Source organism: Alexandromys fortis, unplaced genomic scaffold, assembly GCF_014885135.2.
Source record: "Alexandromys fortis isolate MF-2015 unplaced genomic scaffold, M_Fortis_MF-2015_v1.1 scaffold_119, whole genome shotgun sequence".
Lineage (NCBI taxonomy): Eukaryota > Metazoa > Chordata > Mammalia > Rodentia > Cricetidae > Alexandromys > Alexandromys fortis.
This window is the reverse complement of record NW_026067991.1, coordinates 2226832-2231890: the sequence shown is the minus strand read 5'-3', so window position 1 is coordinate 2231890 and position 5059 is coordinate 2226832. Positions and strand designations below refer to the sequence as shown.

Genomic DNA, 5059 nt, shown 5'->3' with positions numbered 1-5059 from the left:
CCCCTCAAAAGAACACTAATAAGCAAGAAAAGTAAGACAGTTATTAACTACAGAAAAACATTGTGTGGGAGAGTCATTCTTTCTGGGGTGCTCTAAAGCTATGGTTTTCAACCTTCCTAATGTCGTGACCCTTTAATACAGTTACTCACAGTGACTCCCAACCATAAAATTATTTCATTGCTACTTCATAACTGTAACTTTGCTACTTTTATGACTTGTAATTTAAATAGCAGACTGTAACTCCTAGTCTCACTGATGGGTCTCCAACTCTAACGCCTCCACCTGCGTTACTCTCGGTACAGTTCGTACGGGAACCAGGCAAGAACCTGGAGATTGAAAGAACACACAAGAGACCCGGGTCATTCAAAAGGAAGTCAGCCGAATGCCCTTTATTCAAATTTAGGAAAAACTTTATATACCCAGCTGCTGCATAATGGAATACCCCCCAGGCAGGTGGGAAATTACCATGCCCAAGGTGGAGTAAACAAGGCCCTATAGCTAACCTCCAGGAGAGGCAGAGGGAGCACAGGAACAAACAGGATGCTTTAGCTGGCTGGCCAGAAACTGTCCTCAAGATGAACCCCAGGAGCAGGGGTAGACCCATGGGTCCTACAGCAGACATGCAGGATATCTGACCTGTGGTTCCAGGGAAAGGGGCCACAACCTAACGGTTGAGAACACTGCTCTAAAGCATAAGCAGTGAATACTGATCTAAACAAAACCACAACATAATTAAGGAAAGATGAAGCAGAGACAGGATGTGTTCTGTGTAGTGGGGACAGGGAAAGTCAAAAGCCAGATCCAATCATCCAGAGCAAAAAGTCAATAACGTTTCGTTCTTGACACAGACATTGGGCAACTTGAAACCTCCTGTAACTCCAGCTCCAGTGAACCCAGTGTGCTCTTCTTCTGGCCTCTGGGAGCACTGCACATGGGGGGAGCACTGCACATGGGGGAGCACTGCACATGGGGGGAGCACTGCACATGGGGGGAGCACTGCACATGGGGGAGCACTGCACATGGGGGGAGCACTGCACATGGGGGGGCACATGCAGAGCTGCCAGCACACACACACTAAAAATAAATTAATATCCACCATAATTTCCACACTTAGAACTTGTGCCGTGAACGTTCACTGTGACTCCTCATCAGGCAGGCTGTTTCCTCTGCAGGTGGGTGTGATGCACTCAGACATCTGAGAGCAAATGGTGAAGACATAACTGGTGAAAGCAGGAAAGGATATCGGTAAGTGTCACATCACAAGGAATCAAAAGTCACAGGCATGGCTTGGTCCAGATGTGCACACAGCGCCAGAAGGATGGTTCTGTCTCCATCTCCTATGTGAATTCCTGCTCAGACGAGGTCCTTCCACTGCAGCCAGCTGCCCTCTGAAAGCTGCAGGCTTCTAGCCTGTAGTGGAAGATTGCCTGCAATGGACAACAGTTGATCTGGTTTGGATCTCAAAAAGACTGTTTTTGAACAGACTGCTACAGCCATAGGGAACACAAGGCTCTAGCTCTGATTGACTAGCTCTGAGTTGTGTGCCCATCCTGGACCCACTGAACCATTCCCTCCAGAGCATTATACCACTGGTCTGTCCCCACTGCTTCACGAAAGCCATCAGGCTGGGCATGGTAGTATGAGGGCCGTTTGTTTGTTCCTGCTGCTCAGCCCCGAAATAATCTCACAGAACCCATATTATTTGCAATACTGTTTGGCCAATAGCTTAAGGGTATTTTTGGCTAACTCATATCTTAAATTAACCCATCTCCATTAACCTGTGTATTCCCACGAGGCTGTGGCTTACTGGGTAAAATTCTGGTGTCTGTCTCCGGCAGGACTACATGGCTTCTCCCTGACTCCACCTTCTTTCTCCCAGCATTTTGTTTAGTTTTCCCTTCCTAGCTCATCTCTACCCTATCACAGGCCCAAAACAGCTTCTTTATTAACCAATGGTATTCACAGCATACAGAGGAGAATCCCACATCAGGTCATAAAGGCATATACCTTTAATCCCAGCACCTGGGAGGCAGATCTCTGTGAGTTCAAGACCAGGTTTGTCTGTATAGTGGGTTCCAGGATAGCCGGAGCTACACAGTGAGATACTGTCTCAAAACACAACGAAACAAAAAGGCACTCCGTGTTTAACGATGTCCCACCTTCCCACAACTTCCCCTTTCCAGGGAGAGTAACCTCAGTGCCCTGATGGTCCCTTGCACTACCATTGTGGACTCCTCACTTTCTTGCCTGGAGTTTCGGATGTGTGGCATTCCGAGCTGAAGGGAGCTCCAGATGTGTCCTGACCAGCTCAGAGGCCTGTGAGATACCGATTTTCTGTCTCGTGGACTATGAGGCTCTGCCTTTGCCGTGGCTACAATACATCCACTCAGTATCCAGGCAGTGCCTTTGTTGTGTGAGCTGTCACCAGGGTTAGAAGTCTTCCTCCCGCAAGCAGACAATTGGTTCTTTGAACCTAAATAAAGGGCTTCGCTCTGGCTCAGCTGCAACTTTCAAAGCTTAGTTCACTTTTGCAGTTCAAGGTGTTTTGGCACAGATTCTGACTTCATTACTACCCTCTCTGGGTTTTACATAATGCACTGATTTGACAGGCAGGCTTCATTATTACCTAAGAGGGTAATAAAATACATTAGGGTCAGAGATAAAATCCTTCAGCCCGTTACCAGGTGCACATGACACGTTGGCAGTAATTATCATTCCTGGCTTTGATTGCCTAAGCACCTATGGAGCAACTCCGCTTTCTTGAGCTTTCAAATGCGTCACCACAAGACGCATGGCCTAAGACAAGAAGAATCCGTTCTCTCATAGTGTTGGAAGCCAGAAGTCCCTAGGCATCAGCAGAGCTAGGACTCCTCCCTTGCCTCCTCTACTGTGGGCTTCAGGCCATCCTCCACGATTCTCCTTCGTTCAGGGTCTCATCGCTCAGCCCCTACATTCAACTCAACACGACTTCTGTCTCCCTCGAGTCCCTGTGCGGGGTAGTTTGGGGTTTTTTGTTTGCTTGCTTGCTTGTTTTGTCAACTTGACATAAACTAGGGTCATCTGGAGAGCAGGAACCTTAACTGAATGATTGCCTTCACCACATTGTCTGTAGGCATGTCTACGGGGTGTTTTCTTGACTAACGATGAGTGTAGGAGGGTCCAGCTCCCTGTGGATGTTGTCACCCTGGGGCTGGTGGTCCTAAGTGGTGTAAGAAAACAAGCTGAGCAAGCTATGAGGAGCAAGCCTGTAAGCAGCGTTTCTCTGTGGCTTTGATATCAGCTCCTGTCTCCAGGTTCCTGCCTTGAGTTCCTGCCCTGACTTCCTTCCCTGCTGAACTGTAACAAGCTGTAAGGTCAAATCGACACTTCCTTCCTCAGATTGCTTTTGGTCATAGTGTGCATCACAGCATTAGAAAGCAAACTAAAAAGTTATCTGTGCCGTTTTTTTTTTTCCTTTAACAAGGATATTATTTATTGGGGGGGGAGGGGGAGACAGAGGAGGACAGGGCAGAAGGGAACTCAAGGGTACTGCTGTTAAGAGCTTGCCAGACGGCGTGAGTTTGGACTAGATCACTCAGCTCCTTGCTTCCTTTTCTTGCCCCATCTTCCCTTCCCTTTCTTAGAGTCTCACTCTGTAGCCCAGGCTGGCCTCTGACTCGCAGAGATCCGCCTGCCTCTGCCTCCTGGGGGCTCTGATTAAAGGCGCGTGCCAAGGCCTCAGCCACTGTTGACCTTTGTGCTTCAGCTGTAGGGTGTGGATGACAGAACTTGCTCTCCCGACTCACACTGTAACATCCCGCGTGCGGCATGGCTGCTCTCGGTCCTGTTGCAGACTGGTGGGGTTGTCTGTGGTCGTCTGAATCCCAACATTCTCAGGAAAGGTTACTTGTGAGGGTGAAACCCAAGACCTTGTGCAAGGTAAGTCCTTCTCTCCAGCTGAGCTGTACCTCGACCCCTGACAGCCTGTTTCTTAGTATTCCCTTACCTCACTGTTCCTGGCATCTGGAAAATGAGAGACTTGGCTTGGGAAATATGGAGAATTCTCATTATATGCAACACAGACCCTGGGTATGTAGGACACAAGTCTTTCCCGCTCTTCCCTCTCCTGGGAGCCAAGGATGTGAGCCCAGTGGGATCCACTCCCAGGAAACTCAAGGCAGCCCTGTTCATTCTTTTTCCTACAGGCTTTGGGAAGGGCAATGATTTCATTTAGAGCTCGTCTTTATAGACACTAAGTTGTTTTCAAGAGCAAAATATTGGGGCTGGAGAGATGGCTCAGAGGTTTAAGAGCATTGCCTGCTCTTCTAAAGGTCCTGAGTTCAATTCCCAGCAACCACATGGTGGTTCATAACCTTCTGTAATGAGGCCTGGTGCCCTCTTCTGGCCCGCAGGCATAGACACAGACAGAATATTGTATACATAATAAATAAATAAATAAATAATTTTTAAAAAAGAACAAAATATTGCTAGGTGTAGTGGAACACACCTCTAATTCTAGCATTTGGGGGCAGAGGCAGGCAGATTTTTGAGTTCCAGGCCAGCCAAGGCAACAGTGAGACCCTGCCTCAAGAACAAACAAATACTAAACAGGGCATGGAGGTACAAGCTGGTGACCCCAGCACTTGAGGGTGAAAGTAAGAGCATCCGAGCTCAAAGGCAGCTGGCTGTGCAGCAAGCTTGAGACCAGCCTTGGCTGTGGCAGAACAAGACTCTAATTATAACCAGCCTATATATATCCTATCGGGTCAATTATTTCTTTGAAAGTCCCTCCTGTCGCTATTTTTACTGTGCTCAATTTACTCAGGAGGTAGCTGAGAAGCAGGAAGTTAAACAGTGGCTCTGCCTTTAAGTGGTAGCATGCCCCAACCCTTCTCCAAGATCCAAGGATATTCAGATTAAAAGGGAGTCAACATCCACTAGAACAGGGACCCTCCAGTCCAGTCCAGGATTCTCTTCCTTCTTTTATTTCTTTCTTCTCTTCTCTTTCTTTCTTCTCTCTTCTTTCTTTCTTCTCTCTTCTTTCTTTCTTCCTTTCTTCCTTCCTTCCTTCCTTCCTTCC

General features: G+C 47.8%; 1 long non-coding RNA gene across 1 annotated transcript; it reads right to left on the bottom strand.

The window, feature by feature from the left end:
• Nucleotides 1–393: 393 nt before the first annotated feature.
• LOC126512229 (uncharacterized) lies at nucleotides 394–2297 on the bottom strand. Its single transcript, XR_007594952.1, has 3 exons — nucleotides 2240–2297; nucleotides 2008–2105; nucleotides 394–1427 (listed from the first exon to the last, which is right to left on the bottom strand). It is a non-coding gene; the product is annotated as an uncharacterized lncRNA (long non-coding RNA).
• Nucleotides 2298–5059: the final 2762 nt, after the last annotated feature.